Here is a 26,651-nt window from a genome sequence, read left to right on the forward strand (position 1 = left end):
AGACCAAAACTTTGAATTCAGACTTCAGAATTTGTCAGCAGGCCTCAAAATCTTTTGCAAACTGATTCACCCCAGACTTCCAAGGGGCATATCAGAGTAAAACAGCCGGGCTGAGCTGTTTGATTCTGGCCTAAAAGCCTGTGTCAGAAACACCCAGAAAGCAGAGCTGTACCCGGAACCAGAGACCAGACCGCCGTGCAGTACCAAGAACTTTTGCCAGAACCAGAGATCCAGACCGCTGTGCAGTGCCGCTAGCAGAGCTGACCCAGATCGCTGTGAGCAGAACCAGGCAGAGACCGTCCGTGGCGAGGGAACCGCAGTCCAATCCTGACCCGATCCATGGCGAAGTCGCATTCCTGTCCAAAATATAGTGTGAGTACCGCCAGAACTGTGCAAAACCCAATCTCTTAGTTTAAAATAATCTAATTCAAACTATTTTAACCTATCTAGAACTACACTATAGCATTGTGTGTCCTTCTGTGACTTTAAAGCTGCAAAACTGTCATCTGTCATTCTGAGCTTGACTTTTCTTTTGAGAATCTACCTTCACAAAATTGTCTGTATCTCCCGAACCGTTTGTCCTAGGAACAGGATTTAACTTTCATCTTAAAGCTAAGATTCTGGGCTTTCCAGATCCGACTTTCTATTCGTTATACTTTTTCTGTAATCATGCACTGGGAAAAATTGCCGCGATTTGCGATTTGGCTAAATTTCTTCACGTGTCAAAATAGCAGCTCCTTGCTTTCCTTTGCTGAAATTCGTTTGTCATCTGACAATCATTCATAGAGCATTTCCAAAATGATCCTGAACTAATACAAAGTAGCTGTCACCCACTCTGAACCTCTAGAGGGAATTAAAATCATTTTAGCATATTTTTCACTTCTTTGCATACCACCTTTAAAGTACTTTGCCTGTGTTTAAAATCATCCCTGTTGATCTAAGCTTGCTAGGGGGGACCTGAATTGGGATTGTACTGTGATTGTATTCCTGAAGACTGTGTGTGTCACTTCCACCTCCTTACATTGCATAGGGGGGGGGGGGGGGAATTGCCAAAAGGGGAAAAGTGATTATATCATGTTTTGCTGAAATCATATCAAGTTTATTCCTGTGTTGCTTCTTTTCCACCTTGCATTTCCTTATACCATATAAAGCATGCTCAGCTAATTTATCCTCTCTATATCAACTTCTAAGCCATTAAAAAGAGTGTACCACTATGACATTATCCATTGTTGATCAACATCATATTCTCAAGTGTGACATCAAATATTAATTTATTATAAAAGTGTGATATATATATATATTGTTTAATTTTCAAATAAACCTTTTATTTGCAAAACAAACCTACTTCGTGGCTCAGTGGGGTCAGGGGGATTCTAAGAGAGGGGTTTTATATAAGAGTTGGCATCCAGAGTAAACGAACTGGACATAATAATATATCAATAAGGGTTTCCCTCAGCATCCCAGACTAGGCAGTGACTTAGCTGTAGTGTTGAATTGAATCTGCTTACAGGGGAGAGAGAGCAGGTATTCAGGAATGGCAGAATTCAAACAGAATATCAATCCCAGTTTCCCCCAGCAAACAAAGGGGAAAAACAGAATTGACTGTCAAGCTGTCAGAATGGCTTTTAAAGTTATCTTTAGAATGGACTGGGCAAAAACACCAAATATGGTCAAATTTGCTGAAATTGTTATAAATTCCTATGGGAGCTGCTTTGGATAGTTGCACACAAACACAAGCAATGATTTAATCCCAAGAAAACATTTGAAATCTTTAAATTCAAGTCAGAAGCAATGAAAAGCTGTTTTACACGTGTAAAAATTTCCCAAAACGCAAATTTGCGGCAATCTTTTCACGGTGCGATATTCGCAATAATGGGAGAGTTGCATTGAGTTGGGTGCGATGGAAAGCTGTGGATGTTAGCTACAAGCAGAAGTTGAAATTTTGTTTGTATCACAAAAACTGAGGGAGTTACCGATTTTTTAGTAGAGGTCGTTTTTTTTTTTTAGATAGGGGCAATAATGGAAAACAGGAATTCACTTTTAAAAATGACAAATGGGTTGCTTACACTATCGGATGAATATGAACAAAACAAATACCACACAGGACCATAGTCACCTGATCAGGGTGACTGACTGATAAGGAAACTCGCCTTCTTCAGATGAGAAAAGGATCAGCACAGAGATAGTTTTAACAATACCAGTTCTGGAGGAAATATAGGATGGGTTGGAAAGAGGGTTCAACAATGCAAAGATACTCCTAACAATAGAGGTTCTGAATACAAGATATGATGGGTCTAAGATAGGGATAAGACTATGCAAAGTACATATGCTAGTGACACAATTCTTCCTATTTATACTCACTGTATACATTTTTAACTGGAACCGTCAGTTCTGGTCAGGGAATTGGATCTGGTTTAGGAAAGACGGCTTGGCACATCGGACTGGACAGGATCTGCAAGGCGCTCTGGTCACAGCACGGCACAGGACTGGACAGAATCAGCAAGGCACTCTGGCCACAGCACGGCACAGGACTGGACAGGATCTGCCCTTCTTGGTTCTGAGGATGTTTCAATTCAGGCAAGCAGTACAGCACAGGCCGGCTGTATTATGATGCTTCCCCTTAGGCTTGTGGGGTTCTGTTCTGGAATTTGAGGCCATGGGGTGTGTGGGCCGGTTTAGCCTAAGCTTGCCCCTTTGTAAGGTGATTGGGTCAGAGTCCACTCTCTGCCTTGATAGGAGGAGAGAAATGGAGTGTCACCTTAATGTGCAATTTTATGAGGCTGAGAATCCACCCCTAGCACCTGGAACACAAAATCTACTTTTGGCAAAATACATATTTCCACATCTGCAACCTCTATACAAATCACATATACAGATTACATATTTTACATAGCAGATATTCCTCAAAACCCCATAGCTTTGGGATCTTGTTTCCGCTTTTCACAGAATTTTGCCCTTTTCACTAGGAACACAATGTCCAATTTTTAAGTAATTTTCTCCAAGTGTGCGTGTTTAACATGGGAATAAGTGTATAAAGTTTCACAATTCTAGCAGAAATACATTTTGCGTAAAGTCACAATTTTTGTCATTGCTGTCCAGAAAATGCAGCTAGAAATTACATTAACAAAATTATATTTTTCACAATTTTAAATAGTAAGTTATCGATCTTTTTAAAATGTGTTCTTTGTCCATGTTAAGCAACAAATGGTTGTTTGGCTCCACTTCTTGGTCTCTCCCGGAAGCCCAGGAGCCATCCCCCATGTTTGTTCCTTGCAGAGGCCATTTATAACTGTCTTCACAGTTTGAATTTCCTGAGTTGCAGCTTGTCATTGTTCCTTTTGCCTCTGTAGACCAGGTTCTTTCCTACCCTGTAATTAACACCTCTGTGTGATTTCCTGCTGGGGGAAAGATGTTCCCTCTGTGAGAAAAACCTGTTATTCACGTTCTGCAGCTTCAGTCAGGTTTAAATTAATTTTTTAATTCTGTGGCCTTTTCCTTAGCACAAAACAAACTTGTTATAACAAATAACAGCTAGAATTCTTATTCAAGATTTTAAACCATGGGATCAAAATAATTACAATATGGGTTACTATCAGACAGGCCTCTTGGATTGCAAACATTTGATTTTCAGTTTATACATGTTAAAGTTTAATCAGGCAGGCCCCTGACAGCTGTCATCACAGCAGCCCTCTGCTGCACAGAGATTTTTGACAGATCCACAGGCAGGCCAATTTTGCTGTGAAAATCTCTCTATGCTTTCAGCCTTTCAGAACCTTGTAAGTTCACACTGATTTCATAACTAAGTGAATTGTAGCACCCAGTAAGAATTTTGAATTTTTTGAAAGGTGTTTTGTACCGGCATTCTGAAGTTTCAACAACAAAGAAAAAGAGATTTAAAGCAATCTTGGAATTTCATTTAGCAAAGCACTGCTTTTTCCTTCTTCGCTCCACTTTCAATTGTTGTGGAGCCCAGTGACACATTTCAGTAGTGAGAGCTCTATTCCACCACCGTAAACACGTGTGGCAGATTGGGCAGCCATCTTTTTGTGCATGGAAAAGCACGATTTTCAGGGGTTTTGGCATGCACAAGGGTTTTTCGGCCATTTTGCTGTTTCTGGCACCATCATAACAGAGTGATGGTACATAGCAATGCAAAAGTGGGTCAATACATCCCACAGGACCATTATGTCAGACCAATATTGAAACACAACACTTTGCAAATCAATATTGCTTAAGTCCATCTGCAAGACTCTATTGAAAATTGATGGAGACTCACAGCACCCCTGAGGCAATATCTTGCTTTTTAACTACTCTGACGAAACGCAAATGACTTCAGATCTTGTGAATCCATATGCAATGGGATTGAGAAAAACACAATTTCTTTCAAGTCAATCTCCATGAAATATCATGCCTCAACAGGGATACTACATAAGATTGTCGCAGGATTAGGAACTAGAGGGAACTCAGCCTCTACAATCCGGTTAATCAGGCATAAGTGTTCCCCTGCATTTGTGCGATCTGAATGACACCTGGCCTAGTAGGATCGTTGTCTGTCTTCCCCCGTTTCCCCCTCCCTGCCTCGTCGCGCCTTGAAACACTTGAAACGCTTGTGTATAGGCGCGTTACAAATGCCATATCATATCATATCATATCATAAATCCTGAATTAAATACCACAACCCCCCCTTAGATTTTTTGATAGGGTACACTGACGTATTACATGGTAACTCTGACATCACTAGGATACTTTGTTCCATCATGGCGGATATCGTCTTGAAAATACCTTCATCTGCCTCTCGAGACATGGGATACTGTCGTACTCGAGGTAAAATTGCTCCTGGTTTCATTGGGTAATCTTAACTTCTCTAGCCCCTTTCAATAGGCCTACATCATAGGGATCTGTTGTCCATAATGAAACTGGCAACTTTGCCATATCTTCATCGAAAAACTCAGGACGTTTCAATGCTAGCATCATTTTTTGAGGAACCTCACGTTTAATTGCTCTCACCCAATAAGTAATACTCATTTCAAATACTACTTCGTAATCTGACGGATAGCCTCTAAATATATCCTCGTCAGTAATGTCAGTCAATCTATAACCTTCTCCAATGGCAATCACTGTGCACCATCGTTTTCCTCCATAGTCAGTTCCATCAAGCAAAGCCATTTCTTCCTGCACTATGGCTTCTTGTAATTCTAAGTGAAAGACTCATCCTCCCTCTTCATCCATAGGTATCTTTGGCCTGAATAAAAACTCATCAGGTATACAGTTTTACCTACTAAACCTGGTAGCCATGTTAACAAAATGCGTACCCCATAGTGAAAAACCTCTGGTTCGAGCGGTACTCCTCGTATGGCCATTCGTCCCATGAACGCCATAATCACGTTTAAATAATGCATTTGTGGCATTGAACATACTATGCCTTCATCAGCGAACAAAATCGTCATGTTCAATTTTATCATTATGTCTCAACCTAATATATTAACAGGCATCTGTCTCGAATATGATAATGGTACAGACATGTCACAGTTTTTTTTTATTTTAGAGTTGGTTTTATAAAGAAAACCTGGTTGTGATAAACCTTATTAAAATAAAATGTTTTTTGATTCTGTGAAAAAGTAACTAGGTACTAAGTCTATCTTTTCAAGACTGTTAGTACAAGGAGGGTATTTCTTATATCATACTGGGTGTATAGATCAATATATGATTGGTGAACATAATTACTGTCTCCTTTATATGATATAAATTTGTGGTCATCCCCTGACCGTGAGAGAGAGGGAGTATTCCATTAGGGGTACTATATGCCTTTGATAAGGTAGATTTCTAGGAGGCTCATTGTGGTTTCGAAGGCTATGTTTTGGAAAATAGGATTTTGGGATCCATACTGCTAAAGAGAGTGTGTTGTCTAGCTGCTGGAAGAATTGGGGTGGTGCCACGTGTGGGGTGTTAGTGGCCATTATGGCGACTGCAGCAGATAAATGTCTCGCATACAGTGAGGAACATATTCAGAAATTGCTAGATTCCCTGTCTGCGTTGACAGACATGGATGATGGCATTTTAGGCAAAAATAATGACCAATGGGACGAGTTGGCTCAACTCAGAAAACGCTTAATCCGCACAGAATTACATGGTGTCATTATGCTACAATATCTTAAGAATCAAGCACTACCTCAAGGTATCATAGTTAGAAATGAGCCGAGGTTATTTCTGGACAATCCAGAATTTAAGATTAAATGGAGCTATATTTCTAACAAGTGCGGTCGAGACTGGTTAGTTCTTATAATAGACACAGCCACAGAAGTATTCAAAAAAATCGAAATTGATATTTCCAAATTACAGGAGGAAATAAAAAAAGATCTTGATCTTGATGCTTTCAAAATCAAGTTAGACTTACATCTCAAAGAATTAACAGAATTCAAAAATGACACTAATCTTGATCGCATTAAGAGGATGAAAAAAGATCTCGCCACATTCTCACATGAAAAGGTTTTTCATTACATTACTGATGGGTATAAGTTTGGTAACAATTTTCAGGGCACACCTAATCAAGCCCCCTTCAAGAAAAGGGTACATTTCCGGAACACGTTCTATAGTTCCAGTGATGATGGGAGCATTGGTTCTACTGATCCTAATAACCAACTAGGAATGGGTACTGGCAGAGGTCGAGGACAACGTTATCAGAATAAACAAAGACAAGGACGTCCTTTTTTAGGACAAGGGCCCAACCGAGGGGATTGGGGCAATCAGATACAAACCCGAAGTCGAGTGAGGAATCAATGGTGATCAATTTATCCAATTACAATTTGAGTACAAAAGAAGAGTTAGTCCTCAACAAAGGTTTACATTTTGTCACCACTAAATACCATGACCCGTTCGAGTTTAGATCGGAATTCCACAGCTTTATGCGTAAGGTCCATCTGAATGAGTTTTTTCTGAATGACAATGTGTATGAGAATCTCAATCACACTGGTCTCAGGAATAAGTCTACTTTCAATGCTCCCACCCATAGCCATACTCCAGAGTCCTGCGTTTTTGAGAAACAAGTTCTCAAAGAAGTGCATAAATTGGAACTACAAGGCATTCCCCATCATTCTTATTTTGGCAAAGCACAACGAGAATTGATTTCTAATTTAGCCAGATCACAAGATGTAACAGTGAGGCAAGCGGACAAAGGTGGCGCCATAGTGTTACTTAACCGTGCTGATTACGTGGGTGAGTGCCTTCGTTTATTAAATGATGGCAACAGCTACCATCCCATACCTTCGGATCCATCAGGTCCCATGATGGAAATTATAGAGGCTAAAGTACAGAGTGCGTATAAGGCAGAAATGATCAGTAAACAGGAATGTGATTACCTCATTAGAAAACAAGGGCGAGTACCTGTATTTTATATTTTACCAAAAGTGCACAAAAGTCTCATGAATCCACCCGGTAGACCTATTGTATCTGGAGTCAATTCTATCCTTGAACCTTTGTCAAAATTTGTTGATTTTTATTTAAGACCTTTTGTTCTGAAAATGGGTAGTTATCTGAGAGATACTTCAGATGCTATCAATAAAATTGAAAATCTGCCTTTCACCACAGGCTACCTTGGAAGTGATAGAGGAAATTCTAAGAGATAGGAAAGATGGCCATCCCGTAAACAATGCCTTCATTATGTGGTGTGCAGAGTTTGGTTTGACTCGCAATTTTTTTCAATTTTTTTCAGTTTCAAGGAGCCTTTTTCGAACAAATTGAGGGTACAGCCATGGGTGCCGCCCTGGCACCTAATCTTGCCAATTTGTATGTAGAATACTTTGAAAAAATGTTTGTTTATCCTGACACCAATCCATACAGAAAACACCTATTGAAATGGCTGCGATACATAGACGACATTTTTATACTATGGGAAGGAACAACGGTAGAGGCAGAATTTTTTGTTGAATGGTTGAATGTACAGAATCCGTTCTTAAAATTTACTAAAGAGATTAATACACAGGAGTTAAACTTCCTTGACATTACCATCTTTCACCTTGATGGTCTTCTTAAAGTAAAACCCTACAACAAAAGAACTGATAAAAATGCTCTCCTACATTTCTCCAGCCATCATGCTAATCATATCAAAGCCAATTTGCCCTTTGGGCAGTTTTTGAGGCTAAAGAGAAATAGTAGTTTGCAGCAGGATTACAAAGAGAGTGCTGCCCTCTTGGCTAAAAAACGTTGCAGTAAAGGGTATCCAGCGAAGTTGGTAAAGAGATCTTCCAAAAGAGCCTTTAACAATAATTGAGAGGCATTATTGGAGAAAAGACAAAGAGATGACAAAGGCGATCGGATTGTATTTGTTAATACTTTTTCGAACCTATCATACAAAATCAAAGGCATCATAAATAAGACATGGAAAAAAGTGTATAATGATAAATTAACTCCTCCACCACTGGTGGCTTTCAAGAAAAGCCAAAACATCAGAGAGATTCTCATCAGAAATGATATATCCATTAAATAATCGACAGAATCCAGACAAACTACACTGTGGGGGCTGCCACCTGTAAAGGGACATTTCCCATGTGGAAAATGTGTTATGTGTGCCACTACCAAAGAAACTAAAAAAATAATGTTGAATCCCAATACTGAGTGGATAATGAATGAAATGACTAACTGTAACACCGAAAATGTCATTTACCTAATCACGTGTCCCTGTGGACTGCAGTATGTAGGCAAAACGAACAGGAAATGCCGCACACGGATGATAGAACATCGTAGTTGCATAAAAAATCAAGTACTGCTAGCACCGATGGTTAAACGGTTAAACATTTTGTGCACATGAAACATTCCCACAAGGATTTTAGATGGGTGATTTTGAAGAAGATCTGTGGTAAAAAATAAATCAGAAATAGATTGTAAGCTTATACTATTTGAACAAAAAATGATTTATAAATGTCAAAGTCATATCATTGGCCTCAATGAGGAAATAGACTGGCAACATACACAGTGGTAAGGGTGCAATTGTGAGATGGTTAACCCCTCGAGAGATGCATTCTATTTCTATTTTTATGTGTCATGAAAACCAATGGGAAACATAAAGATAGCCAGTTATTGTATTTTATCACACTGGTTACCTTTGAAAATAAAATGTATTTGATGCTGTGAACTATGAAATGTACATGTAAATATATGTTGGGGCAAGCCTTTAAGGTTCTAACTGTGTTGTAACATATATGCATGTTATTATTAAGCATGGACAGTGAGTTTCTCCATCATGAAATGTAGGGTCTTAACCATTTGTTGCACATATCTGTTGACACTAATTGTTGTAACTTTCTGATGTGTTCTTTTAGATGTGGTGGTGTGATGTTGGTATGACCTGTATTACACACAGACATTGATGTAGCCCCTGTACCTGTTGGGGCCGTGACGTTGGCGGTCTAGCTAGCGCAGATCCCCCCCGTTACTTTCTTGTCCCTTTTCCATGCCCATGCCACTGTTAGGTTCGGCAATTCATTCAGCTCCTATTAATGTGCAGTCATTTTTCCCTTTGAAAATTTGAAAAATAAAAAGTATTCGTAATAGCGTACTTGTGTGGCCTAGTTTGAGGTTTCTACTACATCTATTGGGATACATTGTAGCATCAAAGTAATCCTTGCGAGTGCCGGTTTTTATGTTTTTGAAACCGAGGGGGTTAGTCCTTTGTTTGTGTTACGGCCCCTATGTATGGCATTGATACAACCGCTTTTTCGCGGTGTCATTTCCCTTTTTTTAAAAATAAAAAATATCCATATCAGCAAACGTACGTGTCCTGGTTTAGAGTTTCTATTACATCTGTTGGGATACATTGTAGTATCTAAGCGTTTTCCGCGTGTGCCGGTTTCTATGTCCATGAAACCGTGAGTGTTAGTCCGTTGTCTGTGTCACGGCTTCTGTGTAGGTATTGATATAACCGCGCAGAGTGTGCAGGTCGCGTGTATTACAAACCGCGTTTCACAATGCTGTTGTACCTTTGACGAACGGAGGACCAGTCGTTGGTGACTTTGGACCTATAATAGGTAATGGCGGGGTACATGGATAATTTGGTAGTGCGGATAGAGCTAGATGCAAGTAGACTGGAGAATATATATGGAGTTGTTGTTGTTGTTTTTTTATATAATAGAACACCTTGGCTTTCTGTTATAGGTTGGCCAACTTGGCAAGAGTTTTTTACATATATTGGCGGCTTGGCAGCAGTACGTGTATTACAGAAGAGGTACTTTTGAGTCAGATGTATTATCTCTGGTGAAGGGCTCAGCACTTTTGGAGTCGTGTATGGGTAACGAAATTGCAGTGGGACACGGCTATGCATGATATAGCGTGGCAAGCGTCCAACATTTTTTTGTATTGCACAACAGGGTGTAATAGGGTGCAGTAGGGTGCTGATTGCGACACGGTGATGGGTACCCGGTGTGGGAAGTAGTACTGATTGTGGCACGTTGATTGTGGAAATTAGTAGTGGTGTTTAATACACGGTGGCGTGGTGTTTGTTCCTTTGCAGCAGTGATCACAATCCAGGTTATTAAAGAACCCCCAAGAAGAATTGCTATAGACTTTACTAAAGGAGTCTGAGGTTATTCGGTTGCATTTTGGCACACCATCACTACGGAATTCGAACTTGCGAGGTATGTAGTAGTTATCAATATTGGTTGATAGGGACCATTGGAATCCTGCATAATACATTGCATTTAAACAGCAATGATATTGTGGTGTAGCTATTAATGTTGAGCTATTTTTGACGTACATTTTGGATGATGTTGATGTGCAGTGACACCCCCCCTATTCTTGTGTATTTGACTATCTTAGGAGCACAGGTTTGAAGATTCGTTGTGGGGCCCTGTATTACATGGTGGAGAATAAGTATAACAGAGTTGTTTTCCCCTGAAGAAGGTTCATGCATTGAGCGCAAAGAGGAACTGAAACATGTTGGGACTGTACAACCTGGGTTAATAACACTCAGAGATCAGAAGTGTTTAATTTGTTATATATATGTTGATGTACTGTTTTGTATTGTTATAGGAATCGATGTGTGTGAAAAATTTGTACTGTATTACCGTCCACCTTGTGTTGTTGGGTCGATTTTAAGAAAACATTTTTTTGATTTTAGAGTTGGTTTTATAAAGAAAACCTGGTTGTGATAAACCTTATTAAAATAAAATGTTTTTTGGACTGTGAAAAAGTAACTAGGTACTAAGTCTATCTTTTCAAGACTGTTAGTACAAGGAGGGTATTTCTTATATCATACTGGGTGTATAGATCAATATACGATTGGTGAACATAATTACTGTCTCCTTTATATGATATAAATTTATGGTCATCCCCTGACCGTGAGAGAGAGGGAGTATTCCATTAGGGGTACTATATGCCTTTGATAAGGTAGACAGTTTCCTATAGAGCAGGCTTGTCCAACCTTTCTGAATGTGGGGCCGAAGCATTAACTTTTTGTCACCCAGTGTGCCGGCGAGCCAAAAGTCAACAACCTCACCCAAAGCAGTATAATAAAAAGCGATATTGTGTGGCCTTTGACGCAATAGCATCACAGGCAGTGATAGCCATGCAGTCCCAAAGATAGCTTTTGGTGTCATGGGCAGTGATCAAAGGTTAGTTGCTTGTGATTTCTTTCAGTGTCTATGTGTTAAAAAAATTCTGAAATAGTGGGGGCGACCGAGCGTAGCGAGGGAGCTATAATGTTCTAGGGAAGGTTTGGGGGGATTCCCCCACAAAACATTTTTTTTCAAATATGAGTTTGAAATGGTGCATTTTACAGCAGAAAAGGTGACCAAAAAGCCATAAGTTTACAATCAGTTCTAAAGGGGAACATGAAAATTCCATGTCACCAACAGCAGAAAAGAACATTTTACAACACAACACATTTTAATGATCAACGTGTCCACAGTGTAAGAGAGCACTGTCACTGATGTAACACATTGTCATGCTGGTTGCACCCAAATTATGCCTATGTAGCAACATGTCTATGCTGGCTGTTCCCAATTTAGGCCAGCATTGTCCTGTACAAAGCATGATTGATGCTGCCTGAGCATGTGCAGTGTGCCCAATACATATGGTAGCTTATCTCTGTAATACACATTACTTTCTGTGGTGATGAAAGAAGCATAATTCAATTCAACAGATAAAATGTGGAAAAGCAATCACCCAAAGGTGAACCTAATTAACGAAACGCAATGTGAGCACAATCTTAAAGTATGCAACCTAGCAGGCCTAGTGCACACTTTACCTTTTCTTTCACCAATAAATCGGAGGGAGAGCGCAAACGCAGTCCCCCACTACCAGAAATAATGCAGTTGTGTATCCCGCATTTGGGAACATAGCAGCGGTCAGCAAATCCGTTGTGCAATGGGTAAGCCTCACCCTGGGAGATCTGCCCTTGAGATCAGATTTTCCCCTGCCAGCTAAGTATGAGTTGCATGCAAGAGGGCAGGGGTTGGGTCAGTTCTGGGAAGCCCCGCTAAGCGAGGGTGAGAAGGCAGGCCCTGACCCAGCCCCAACCCCCCCACCCCGGAAGCTCTGAGCATCTGCGTAGCTGCCTGTCCCGCATGTAGGGGGAAGCTCCAGCAGGCAGAGCCCAGCAGAAGAGCAGATTGTAGCGCAGTTCCTTTCTCCCATCAGGCCCTGCTCGGCCCAAGATTTGTATAAATAGCAGGATGGCTCGAGCAGGCCTGTTGCAGTCTGCCCACTGGCCTGTCGGCCCCACATGGCCCTCCTGAGTGGAGCTGCTCAGCGCTGGCCCCATTGACACCATCATAATCATCCTGGACCTCGACGCTCCACCACCCCTGAATCTTAGAGTTCTGCTCAATGACAATGCTTGAAGCTTTGACATCTTTGCCATAACCATATGCCGTGTTGTGTCAGCTGAGCCTGCACAGCACCAAAGGCAAGTATTCCCTTGTCCGGGCCCAGAGTTCACTGAGTCTTCCAGTGCCATCCACTTGGCACGGCCTACTGTTCCCAGCGTTTTCTACCCGCAAATCAGCACCACTGCCAAACAGAACTGCATCATTGGGGCCCATCGCTGCTGCTCTCCGACTTGACCCCAGCCCAGCGCAAAGGCACCCATACTTCTGGTCTGATGCTGAAAAGCCTGGCTCTGCTGAGATCCGAAAGACAAGAACTAAGGTATTTTGGGATCATAGTACTATTGTTTTTTGTGTTGCAACTGTCTCAGCTCACACTTCTCCTAAAGGGTATAGGCTGCCCTCAGAATGCGCTACCAAAAGAGTGAAAATAAGTTATACCTGTTGGGCTTGCCTGTTTCACTTTTATGATTGGGATCACTGCTGCATGGGTATTAAGCGCATTATAAACAACCTATCATATCAGATCATATCATAGATCACAGATAAAGATCATAAGCAACTTCCAGAAACCTTGGCAGGTGGTCCACTGAGGCCCATTTTCAGGTTGCAGTGTGTTATTGGGGCACTACTAGGGTAACATAATGTGCTGTACATGAGGTATTCACCATGATTTGATACCCCACTGGCCACATCTATAATGTCCAATATACTTGGTATAATGCATGTACATTTTCATCAATCCGCACTGTGCTTAGAGGTAAACGTAAGTGAGCTCCCGCTGTTCTTCTTTGTCTTGAGACGAGGAAAAAAAGCACTGCAAAGGTTAAGTTTCTCAGCTGATAAAGGTTAATCTTCGGTGACATTCGAAATTCAAAAGAACGACTTTTGGGGCAGACAGGCTGTGTCGCCACAACCCCTGCTAAACATATGTCCAGAGATGACAAACCTTGAAAGTAACTCCGCACAATGGCCCTCTGAGCAGCGGCCCACTGCTAATTTCAGGAATCCGCTGTGCTGCCCACGCCGAGAGGAACTCCTGCACAGCACCTGTCCACATAATCCTTCGCCTGGGCCAGCACTCTCTTCTCCTCACCTCACCACCTCCTCCCTTCATCTCGGCTCGCCTTTTGCCCCTCGGAGCATAATGCAAGAGAGGAACGGGCATGTCTGGGCTGGAGCCCGTTGCTCTCTTGCATGGTGGGTCCTACTTGCCTGAAATGGGATATTTAAATGCAAAGTAATTGCTTCTATATTAATCCCATTGTTCATAGTTTGTGGGAGTACTGGGCAATTGTATGGACCCGCGCTCACTGAAAATGAATGGTATTCCCGAGGTAACCCTCACTATGCCGTGATACAAAATAGTCTCTCCTTCCTCCATCATCAAGTCCCAAGATCTTCTTGACGAATTTATTTATTTCTGCAATGTTTGTCGGATATCCGACAAACATTGCATAAATAAATAAATTAACGCTTCATGGCTGAGGACTGTAACTACCTCAGTTGACCACATGGGGTCACCAGAGGAAGTTCCAGTTTTGCGCACAGGCACATTTAAAAAAAAAAATATATATATATTTTTTTTACTGAAGAGTTGTCCAACATACGGCCTCGCGGGGCACATAAAATGGCTTGCGGGCTGCATTGTGGCCCGCGGGCCGTATGTTGGACAATATTGCTAGAGGACTGGCAATTTTTCAGCAAAAGGTACTCTACTTGTAGCTCCAGCGAAACCTTGAGCATTAATGGCATTCCCAGATAATGTAAATTTCCCCTCTCGTATACATGTGCATGTTGCCCCTGTGTCTACTAAAAAAGAAAAAGACGTGCCTCCTATATTAACTTCAACCCTTGGTTCCTCTTGAGGATTTGGCATCACTGATAGTATCAAACACATCAAGTCTCCCAGTGAGCTGTCCTATTGTGGGTACATGCTTATTCCCGTACATGTGCAAGGGTTCCTCCTTCAACAGTGACACCCCCTATCCTAGGAGTCATGAACTGTCCTGTGCTTGTGCCCTGCTGTATCTGCATGGGTGAATGCTGTTACTGCCATTGCGGTGGATTCCTTGCTGTCTGCTGTGTTTGTAAACCCTGCTGGATTCTCAGCGCTTGTGCTTGCTGCACTGTCTGATTTTGGGCAAACCCCTCTCCATCCTCTTGAGTGTAAACAGGCGGGTATGTAGTCCCCCCTCTTGAAAATTGCCCATTTTGCATGACTCATTGGCTTGATAAAGAGGTCCAAGAGGCAAGTCCAACAGGAACAGGGTGCCTAAGAATTGATTGAATGAGCATCACAGTCCGGCAGGGTCAGACAGGGGCCTTTTCAGTGGGCCTTGGAGCGGGGGACCGGCTTGCTCGCCTGCCGGCCTCTGATTGAGTAATAAGAAGGCAAGATAGGCCAATCGCAAGCCTGGTTACCCAGCTCCATGGAAACCCTCGGAGGCCAACAAGCAGTGTGGGCTGTGTAAGGCAAACAAATCCAAGTTTGCTGCACGCTGCTACTGTGGCCATCCAGCTCCCACACATGATGATAAATACAAGGGAGAAGAACATGTGAAACGCTCACCCCCTCCACCCCCCTGGGATGCGATGCTGCTGCTGGAGTGTAGGAATGATCTGCTGGGATGGGGGGGGAGTGCCAGCGACTAACATGCTCACGATGTGAAAAAGGAAAGAAGCAGAGAGGCTCAGACAGGGCCTTTTCTGTAGACCGCAGAGTTTGGCCAGCTTCCTTGCCTGCCAGCTTCCGAATGGGTAATAAGACGGCCGGATTGACCAATTGCGAGCCTTGTTTACCTGGCTCCATGGCAATCCTTGGAGGTACTCCGGTGCCGAGGAAGAGGGTGGCCATTTTAGAATGCTCAAACATTGAGGCGTCCTGAATGGGGCCAACAATCAGCGTGGGCTGTGTAAGGCAAACCAATACAAGTTTGCTGCACGCTGCTACTGTGACCATCCAGCTCCCACACATGATGATAAATGCAAGAGAGAAGCAGATCTGAAAGTGCTCACCCCCACGGGATTCGATGCTGCTGATTGCACTCCTCAGTCCTCGGGAGGTTCATTGTGGTGGGTTGGTCGGAGGGTTGAGGGAGGGCTCTTTTTATTTTCTGTAGTTTAGAAGGTGAGCACTGTGGGCAACTGCAATCACAACACCACACAAGTGGTGTGTATCATCAGTTCTTGTCCCTGTGTCAAGATTTATATTGGGGAAAATAGTCAGATAGATGTACACGTCACACACATCACAGAACATCACAGCTGCCCACAGACCAAAAATCTTCTGGCTACATTTGTTGCCCATTTTTCAACAGCTAACGGCAAGCAATGAAGACCAACCATGTTGGTCCTTACTGGCATCACTTGACAACACACAGGGAGTACAATAAAGACTCCTGGGCTTAGAGCAGAGAAGGATCTTCAGAACTCATGTCATGTACTGTAAAACACACAGAGGAGCTTTCCTATGTAGTCATGGGTCTCGTTACATATACTCGTATGCTTTTCTTTGTATGATTTATGTCTTGTAACACTGAGATAATGCTGTTTTTTTTCAAATTTATATTTTCACCGGAGACATCAATCTTTTAGCTGCTTCATTAAGAACAGAGTATGCAAAGTGTTCTGCTAATGATAGAATGTATCATAAATATAAATGTTTAGGGGAAGGATGTAGCATTCTGGGGAATATAGCTCGGGGTCAACGTGCTCGCCTTGGAAGCAAGATGATACAGAGTGACACAGGTTCGATCCGGGTCAGCGCTAAAAATAACCTATCATATCATATCATTCATGCTTTCCAACTAGGTAAAAGTTCAATTGATAAAGTTTCCTGCGTAAAACATGATGCCAGGTTTATTGAGATGCCTCAGTATAGGTTTGGTGATATTAGCATTAACCCATGTGGTAATGTTATTTTAGAATGTCATTCGCTAGTTTTGTTAGTTCTCATTTTGGAGTCCCATTGGACTCCATTGGGGATGGGTAGAATGACTTCATGTATGCCTGGTATGTTACCACCATTATAAGTGGAGGCAATGGCTACATTTGTAAATTGTAATTATAAACTCAGCCTCATTCTAAGTCTGCCGGTACGGTAAAAAAGTGCCGGCTCTCGTGGATATGGCACTTGACCGGACCGGCTGACTATGGGTTTGCCGGTTGGGTGCCTGCCTTACTTCCATCTAAAAGCTGGAGGTAAGGCAGGTGCCCCACCAGCAAAAAAATCATTACCCGCACTAGCAATGCGGGTGCTTGTAATGACGGCAATCCCCTCATGGCGTCCTTTAGGACTCCGTAAATGGGGATTTACACCGTCACTCTGGCAATCTGAATCCAAAGGCAAAACGGCGGATTGAGTGCCGGAAATTAAATCTACATTTGCTGTATTCTGGCGGCTCTACCACCAGGATATTGTCAGGGTCAGAATGACTGAGCGGTAAAACAGGCGGTATTCCAAAACAGCACCACCTGTACCATTGTTTGGCTCTGAGATGAAAAAACTATTGTTTCCATGGCCTGAGAGAAAATGGCCGACAGGTGAAATGTACAGATCTCCATATCACAAACAATTCTAGAACTGTACACATGTTTACCAAGCCAAAAATATGTCAATGGTGATGTGCTTGAATCCTAGAAGAAACATTGTACGCGTATGCTTGTGCTAGTTCCGTCATATAAGATAAGAATGGCAGTAGCACCCTTGAAAGTGCACATATAGTAACATGTTTGTTAACAGGCACTTCACTATGTACGATTCTCAATTAACCTTGCACCGGTTATTGATATTAAAAGAGCCACTCCGGATAATAAGGTTTTGAGTAAGACCGTATGAAATTCAATAACAAAGATCCTGTATGGTAGACTGCCAGTAAATAGAGCAAATGACCCCTAAGCGTTGCCGTGCAGAATGTTTCTTGGAACTTTGCTGCTATTCGAAAATGCTGACGTTCTATCTTTTGCATTGTTTTTGTGTGTATTGCTAACGGTGCCGGATAGCAAAGCGTTAGCTGTAGATTGCTGCATTACACGTGGGAGCATGCATCTGGCGCTGATCAAGGCCAGCTGGGTGTGGAAAAACGCACCAGTTCAGTCTGAGTCCTTTTCGTGTCATGAAGGAAGCAGAGAGAAATCAGCTTCAAAGCACTCTGGCTTGGTGAATGTAGTTTCTGTAAAATGGGTCCTTGAGACGGAGAGGGCCTGTTCACATCAGAGTTTTCATTTTCCTATAGAGAGTTGTTCCTGGGTGCTTCCAGAGGAATTATTCTCTGTGAATCATTTTTACGAGTACATAGGAACTTATTTGGCTCTTTTGTTATGAAACCTAGGTATAAATTAGCATGTTCACAAGAAGGCCCAGTGTGAAGGCCTGGAAAGTGTATTTGGGGAGTTCAGGCTTCTGTGAAAGTTCCGGAGTGCCTCTATCTTCCTGCCGAACAATGCAAGAGAGCAGGGGAGTTGCTAGGTCTGGAAAAGACCTGGGGCTATGCTGATGGCGGAACTGTTGGGACTGGGGGCTAGCTATAGCCTTTTGGCTGTAGATCCTGAGATTCTATCCGGGGCTACAATCAAAAGACCAGGGGCTACAGCCCCCTTAGCCACCCCCTAGCAACGCCTCTGCAAGAGAGGCTCCGTACAAACAAGTATATGGAGATACGTGCTGGAAGGAACAAAGAGATCTTTTGGTGCAAATAGTCTACTTTTTTGTTTGGACTGTTAGGTGATGCTTTAGCACCACCTATAAGATGAAACTATTGCATTAGAGTGGGATGGTGAAAATGAATTGTACCGTGTCTGGCCACGCCGCCACCCATTCCCAAGCATGAAGGAAAGTACAAGCTGAGAAACATTCAGTAAAGCACCAATGGACACGCCAGCACATGCTTTCACTGTCGCCGATGCCGACACAACGCCCGCCCCAGCCGACTGTGAGCAGCCAGCCAGGCAAGAGACAAAGCAACTAAATAAAAGGAGACCCGGATGGCCAGGCCAGCAGCAGCAGCAGCAGGTAAGGTCAAAGGGTGGTACTGGCGTGGATGGTAGTAGAGTAGTTACTTAAGCCGGCACCGGCAGACACAGCTGAAGAGATCATGGAGAGGGTACCGCCAGCCGGTCATGGCACGGGTGCGCCTGCGCTGCACTCAGTTGGGGAGGAGTGTGTGTGGAGCAGGCCGCACCAGCCCTCGGGAGTCGGGAGTGCATGAGAGGCGAGCCAGAGAGAGTGTCTCTGCTGCCTGCCGGCAGGCGGTGCGCTGCAGCGCTGCCATGTGAGAATAAATGTAGCCACTAGCCAGCATGAGATGTGCTGTGTGAGTGTGACCCGACCATAGACGGATTTGGCCCAACACGTTAGGTCTATGGCAAGCCGCTTCTCTCACACACATGCCTAACTGTCCCCGCAGCAGCGGCCTCACATCTTAAAAGGAGCACTCCATAAAAAATGTACACAGACAGTTTATACTGTGGGGTGTCATCATGTGGATTTCTTTCTTTCTTTCTATTTCTATGAGTATTGCGATGGCAAAAACGGACTGACCATTTCAAGAGAAAGCACCTGGAGATTAGTGTATTTTACAGATCTGGCATTGGCGCAGCGCTGTTTACACTTCATGACCCATGATTGTTCCTCTGAAGGGTGCTCGCCTACGGTAGGATTTGAAGGCGTCACATTATTGGTGTTATGTATGGCGGTTTAAAATGCTTTGCAGTAATTAAAGTCTACATGTCTAGGTTTTGTACTTTCTGCAGCTCGCTCCATGCAGTTTCTTTTTCTTTCAAAAACGCATAAGGTATTGGTTATGCATGGCTGTCCAAACAGCCCGGATGATGTGGGAAGGGTGAAGGTTCAACACTGACCCATTGTGGCTAGGCAACTCCCGCCCACTCCCCTTCTACCGCAAACATCTTCATCGTCCTCCCTTCTGCTTGCAAAGGAGGGGTCAGTTTAGCTGGAAACCTTGATGTAAAAATGACATCAAAGTGCCTGTAAATTAGAGTCCCAGATGCAACTTGAATGAATCTGTAAACCAAAGCGTGCACATGCCTTCAGTTCATAAGGCGCTCCCTGCTTCCCTCTCTTTCTACAATGGGTTAATTTCTCAGCTTTTCAGACAAATGGCCTTTTCTGTCTTGAAGTGAGAGTGAAACCTTAAACTGACTTTAAATGGATGTTATGGGAGGAAATGGCGGGCGAACGGGCCGACCTTTGGGTGGCAAATGGCGGGTGCCTCCCTTAGTGAGGGCTCCCACCCAGACAACCAAGGAAACCAACAAGCGCCAACAATAGGCCCAGAGTTGGGGGGGGTGGGAGGAAGCACATCACAAGGGGGCAACGAAGGGGGCAGGAGGAGTTGGACCAAGAGAGTGGCGGGCTATATAAAGCCTCTGACCCTCCGGGTGCACCCTCTTGGTTCCTGCTCCCCCTCACAGAATAGTGGAGGATATCGTAGAAAGAGGATATCGAAGAATAATCCTGCGGTGTGGTGGAGAAACGGATCACCTGTAAGATAACTCCTTGGCTTTATGCAATAAAGCTTGCTGCGGCATTGTGACTTCCACCTTGAAAACTTGTCTTGCCTTTTCATTCCAGGGAACCTCCTGGAGGTCAGGGTGCGGGGGGGTTTGGGAGTGTATGAATATGGTAAGAGTGCCGATGTCTGGGGAGGCACAGTTGTGGGATGTCCCAACTAAGGGGAACGTCTGGATCTCGTGTATACACCAGGATCATTTTGACTTGAGTACACAAACTGCTAGATGTGTGCTTGCGCTGTTCAATAGCCGAGGCGAGCCTGCGACGATACACTCCATCCCTCCCGACCAGTGTTCCCATCCCAGGCCCACAGATCTCCCGGTGGGATCTCCCATGGTGACCTAGTGTGACTGGAGCAGTGGTTGATATTGCTTCTTGGTGCGCCTCCGGGAGCAGTAAGCAAGCACTGGCGCAGCATGGATCAGGTGGGGACCAGGGGGCACGGACAGCATCAGCTGCTGCCTGCACTGAGCGAGAGCCCCAGCCAGGCCCTGCCCTGTGCCCCAACCTCTGTGCATTACATTTGCACTACTCCAAGGAACCAATTGAAATGCTGGGGGGTCCAGCGAGAGTGTAGATGGGCTAGCGCTGCATGTGGTCCGTCAGGGGCCCTGACTGTTTTAGAGCATGTGGTGGACAAGCTCAGGCTAGTCAGAGGGCTAGCTCCTTTACAGATGGCTTGTCCCTCTCAGCTCCCCCTATTTTGACTGTAGGCTGCTAGGGTTGATGGGTGTTGCAGGTCAGTCCAGAATACCAAAGATTGCAGACCCCTGTGTTAAGATGTGGAAAACCTGATCAAAATTTGCATTCCGAGACCAGGGCCGATAGTATTGATTTTATGAGTACTCAGTTTGCATTGTTTATATGTATATTATGTTTTATTGTTGGCCTTTCGTTCGTAGCGCCTTGAAACAAGTTTTTTCTGGTATTGAGTTCATTTGCACTCAATACAAGTATTTACTACTCTTACTCGTTACTAGTGTAAGAGCAGTGTAGCGAGAGATAACCTTGCTGTCCTTTGCCGGTAAGATAATGTGTGAGCTGCAGGCTTGCTCAGTTCCTGTTAAAATGCATAACCTGAGAGATAGCTCTGCAGTTTAAGGTGATGTATTATGTTCTGACCTAACTAGGCCTCGCTCCAGAGGGGAGATGTTTGGTCTGCCCTTGCCTTGCCAGCTGCCGGTGATTCATTGGCAATGTTATAGTTGTATTATGTCACTGTTCCGGTCAGTCACATGTCGGGGGTGTATTTGTAAATTAATCATACAGGGCATGAATTAGAGGAAAATAATATGTCTGGTATGGTACACTTAGTTTGCAGGATCCTCCTTGGCACTGGCCACATGAGAGCCCCTTCCATAACTGTCTGCTGGCCCTTGGGTCGCTAACTCTCTACTGGTGCAGCATGCGTGTACACCGAAAACTGAACGTTTTCCCTTTTCTCATTTGAGCATGTTCGTTGTGGGCAGTGGTGGAAGCGGAAAAAGGAACTAGTGGTCCTCTGGCGGCTTAAAAAAAAAAGTAGTTGGTTGGACAGATTGGAGGGCGGGGAAGTGTAGTGGTCACGAGGATCACAAACTTTGGCTCAAATTGTTGGATTTCAAGGTCTACACAATAATAATGTCTTATCGAGTTTACTTACAAAAAACACAAATTTCATAATAAAGTCATATGGCAACATCTAAATCCTTACAGCAACGTGTTAAATCAAAAGAAAATCATTGTGGCTTTAATTTTCACATCCTGAATGGTAAACTATAAGTCCCAGAATGCAAGATAATGCCAGCCTGAAAATTCTAGTTAATCCCACTGTACTTTCAGGGATTTAAGACATGTAATAAAAGAGGTTGTGTGTGTAATAAACAAAGATAGAGATGCAAATTCTTTGTCACAAACTTCCAGCTCGTTGTTATTCATGATGTTGAAAACATTTAATTAGTGACTTAAAGCAACTTTTTGCATGTCAAGATAGTAGCCAAATCTATGCACCCAGTTATCTTGGAAAAAGTAGCATCAAGTTGATAGTGACCAGGAGCAACCACACTGTGAACACAATCTCGTGGGGGAGGTAGTCATTAAATATGTGTATAGCCAATGTGTGTGTAAACCACCTTAAGAAAAGACATTAACACTTGTTAATACATTAGCAATTGTAGTCTATAAACCCCTTTCTTGATACATTGGATAAGAAGTGGACAAACCTGAAAGTGTCTGATTCTAACCCACCCATTGAAATAATCTAAAAGGTTCCAGCTGACACATTTTCTCTTTATAGACTATTTTGTAACTAAGGGGAAACTACAGAGCATGTCCAAACGCAAAATTATAGTAACACAATTATAGAAAAGTAAACTTCATTAGATTTCAGCTGTTGGCCTATTCCTAACGCCCCGTAACCCGTTATGTGATGTTAACTGACATTAGAATAGTGCACAGCTGCCACTGATTTGGCCTTGTGGCTATGTAGGCTTGCCTGGGAGCATTATAGCAGCATTCGAAATTGCTGGGAGCTATTTAGCTTCTGGTTATAGCCTAGTAGAGGCTTGTTGGCTTGACACCAACAGTTACAAGGAGCTACAATTGACTCCCCAGTACGAGTGGTACCATTTAAACATACATTTGTGGCATTAACTCTGTGTGTTTGGGAATGTGTATAAATGAGTATTAGGGCACATCTAGAAGACATGGAGAGCAAAACCTGTCAGATATATATACTCAGAGAGTTATTTATTTATTGATACATTATTAGCAGCGTGCAAAGCCCATGGGCATGTAGGCGCTAGTTACAGGGAGAACAGACATAAGTCATTGGAGGCATGGCCGTGTGGAGGAGAGTCAGTTGAAAAGCAGCATTTTAAGGTGCTTTCTGTAGACATTGTATGAGGGTTCTCCAGGCAGGTGTGGGGGTAGCTGGTTCCAGAGAGACAGTGTCTGGACTGGGCAACTAGAGCCCCCGGCTTTAGAATGTTTGGACCTTGGGGTGACAAGTCAGTGACTGTAGGCGGCCTTAGTAGGTCTTTCTGAGGCATATTTTCTTTGATTGTCAGCTAGGAAGCCTGGTGTGTCATTCGAGAGACAGCGGTGGGTGAGGGATAGGATTTTGAAGTTGATTCTATCCTTGACTGGGAGCCAGTGGGTTGTTTTATTGGCATCTGGTATGTGGTCCCATTTGCCAATCTCAAGAGCGGCTCTGAGTGCGTTGTTCTGGGTTGTTCGAAGTTTGCAGAGGTTATAGTTATAGTTTTCATCTTTTTTGGGAATAACATTGTTGTGTGTCCATAGGGCATGAGAGGCGCTCCAATCACCCTGCCTCATCTGTGCTGCTGAATCTAAGGAGCATGAGTGTAGTTGCAACAGGTATGAGGTGCCGGGTGTAATATTCTTCCTGGTTATGAAGCATGTTTCCTAGTCTCCAGTTTGCGAGATATTTCCTGTAATCGCAAGTTATCGCTGGTTGGTTTGGACACTATCCATAAGTGGCGAAGGCAGTTGATTGGCCATTGATTTCTTATGTGTCTGTGCGAGTGGAGGAGCAGCTGGCTAATAGCCAGGTTTAAAGGGTTTTTTATAGAGCAGTTACAAATATTGGTGGTTGGGACTGAAAAGGAGGCATCATACAGGTGGGCTTAATAGAATCTGGAGATATGAATTTGAATGTGATTAGTCAAAAGGAGTCTATATCTTAGCCTAGGGGGGTCTGCAACTTTTGACTCTCCAGATGTTTTGGACCACAAACCCCATCATTCACATGATCATTGGTGAGGCATCATGGAAGTCATAGTCCAAAACATCCAGAGAGCTGCAGGTTGTAGAGCCCTGTCATAGCCGGTAACTGAGCCGTTTGGACTGTAGGAACTTGGGGTTGATTCCTTGGAGCCCCAGGGTGCAACACAAAGGGTGTTGAAGGAGATGTGAGGGTGGCTGGCAGCCAGTAAAGCCCATTTAGAGCCAGAGAGATGCAGTCTCGGGGTGACACATAGGTAGTTGAAGGCGATGTGAGGGCGGCTGGCAGCCAGTAAAGCCCATTTAGAGCCAGAGAGACACAGTCTCGGGCGACACATAGCGTGTTGAAAAAGATGTCAGGGCGGCTGGCAGCCAGTAAAGCCTATTTAGAGCCATAGAGATGCAGACTTGTGGCGACACATAGGTGTTTGAAGGAGATGTGAGGGAAACTGGCAGCCAGAAAAGGCCATTAAGAGCCAGAGAGATGCAATCTCTGGACGACGTATAGGTGGTTGAACGAGATGTAAGGGCGGCTGGCAGCCAGTAAAGCCCATTGAGATCCAGAGAGATGCAATCCTGGGGCGACACATAGGTGGTTGAACGAGATGTAAGGGCGGCTGGCAGCCAGTAAAGCCCACTTAGAGCCAGAGAGATACAGTCCCAGGGGTTAGGGAGGAGATGCAAGAAGGGATGCCGCTCTGAGGACCCAGTTATGGTGCCCTACAGAAGCACACGCCCTTCCTGATCCGCTTCAGTTGTGCCTACGGGCGAGTCCCTAGCCTGGAACAGCCTTTCTGATGGCGATGGATGGCGCCCGTGGGTCAGCAGATGAAGACACGCCTTATTTGCACGATCTTTCGGTTTCCGAGGTTACTCTCGAAAGGGAAGATTTACAAAAAGGTTTCTAGGCATTACATATATGATGGAGGCAAAAGTGAAACGGATCTCTTCCCACAACAGGAAGCTACAAATAAAAGTAGCGAACCATTTATCCAATATGGTGACGTGCTGCTGTAGCGAACCAGCCACTCCCACTGACTCTTTTTTAACAGTGGTCGAAGTGAGCGGGAGTGGTTGGGAGCAGTGCTCCTCTACTTTTTCTTATTAAGTCCTATACTTTTATTTTACAAAGAAACCGTTCCGGAATGGTTTCGTCTTAAAATAAAAGTTTAGGAAGAAGTTGAAACTAGCACTTTACCTTTAACAGCAGGTCCATGTGTTTGGGGGGGTGTATTGTGTGTGGTAGGGGGCGTGGTGATGGGTTTGTGGGGAGTGGGTGCAGGCCAGCAGGGAACATAGCACTATTACTTCTTTCCGTACACTTCGACTGTCAGAAGTCACGTGGCCACCGTCACACTGCATGGTGTAATCTTTCACTCCACTATAGCCATGGCACCCCATTATATGTTTCTGTCACTGTTGAGTAAATCAATGTTATGCATTACTCAGCTGTTCAAAAGCTAATGAATCGCGGATGATAAACAGTTTGTTAAAGGTGACCATCGTCACCAATGAGTGCTCGTCGTCAGGTCGTTGAAAGTTCACCAATCACCCCTCCCCTCCCCTCCCCCCCACACCATTAATCATTTCGAATACTCCAATTTCGAAGCAGCATAGTATATTTTCGGCAAGACTACAAACCTGTTATTTGTAAACACGTGTCCAACCCTTTAATACATTGCTTTCATTAGAAGCACAGAATCATGTCAATGCCAAATTAGAACTGTCCTGAAAATGTTTCGGCTTGCTAGATACATGTGTCAGTGAAATCCTAGCACTTCTCGCTGGCGCTGTTGTGCCACATGTCCTACAGTTGCCGTCAAAGGCTGCTGATGACAGAGTTGAGGATGTGAGGTACTCACGTCTGGATCTTTTTCAGGTATTGATTGGCTGCACTAACTAGCTGTAGGTGACTCTGTGGGAAGTCTTAGCTCGAAGACTTTCTGCGAATGTGTTCATTGTTCAAGCAAACAATGACAAAACAATAGTTCTGAATGTATTAATTTGTCAGCTATTGACATCGTTTGCACAGGTATTGCCATGATATGGTTTGATACTCACAGAATATGTTGGGTGTCGCTATCATATACCATGAATCCCGATCTCTCAGAAGATAGAGAACTCACACCATAACCAGGTTGTGCTTTCAAAATCCTGTTTATGCAAACTGTTGGTCAGGCTTTGCGACTAGGTGAACACATAATTGTTTCTATGGTAATATCCACCCACCACCCCCGTTTGAGGGCACTACTAAAAAAAGCTGCCTTTTTTGTCTACCTCCATGTGGCCTCAAACAGGTGGAAATACCCATTAATTGAGGGTTCATGCAACAAACCCTCCATGTCAAGCACCCCCGCCCCGGCTCCGCCCTGTCCTCCTCATGTCCTCGAGCCCTTGCCAACCCCACCCTGTCCTTGTATCTATCCATGTTCCATTATTTTCTCCTCCCCCACCAGGTTGCTTTCCTTACCACCAAAACACCCTCTAATACTACTGACCTGCTCCGGTGCTCTCCTCTCCCTCATCCGGGCTCGCTCTCCTATGTTTCACCCTCTTCTGTTGGTGAGCCTCTTTGGCCA

At 43.8% G+C, this 26,651-nt stretch overlaps 1 protein-coding gene and 1 non-coding gene across 3 annotated transcripts in view; both read right to left on the reverse strand.

Moving 5' to 3' along the window:
- Positions 1-26,651, reverse strand: part of RAMP3 (receptor activity modifying protein 3) — a 1,283,291-nt gene that overhangs the window by 659,246 nt on the left and 597,394 nt on the right. The gene's annotated exons all lie outside the window — the stretch shown is intronic.
- On the reverse strand, positions 12,257-12,418 carry LOC138481823 (U1 spliceosomal RNA). The gene has a single exon (XR_011274432.1). It is a non-coding gene; the product is annotated as a U1 spliceosomal RNA (small nuclear RNA).

The sequence above is a fragment of the Ambystoma mexicanum genome, chromosome 5p (genome assembly GCF_040938575.1).
Source record: "Ambystoma mexicanum isolate Mex_15411 chromosome 5p, UKY_AmexF1_1, whole genome shotgun sequence".
Lineage (NCBI taxonomy): Eukaryota > Metazoa > Chordata > Amphibia > Caudata > Ambystomatidae > Ambystoma > Ambystoma mexicanum.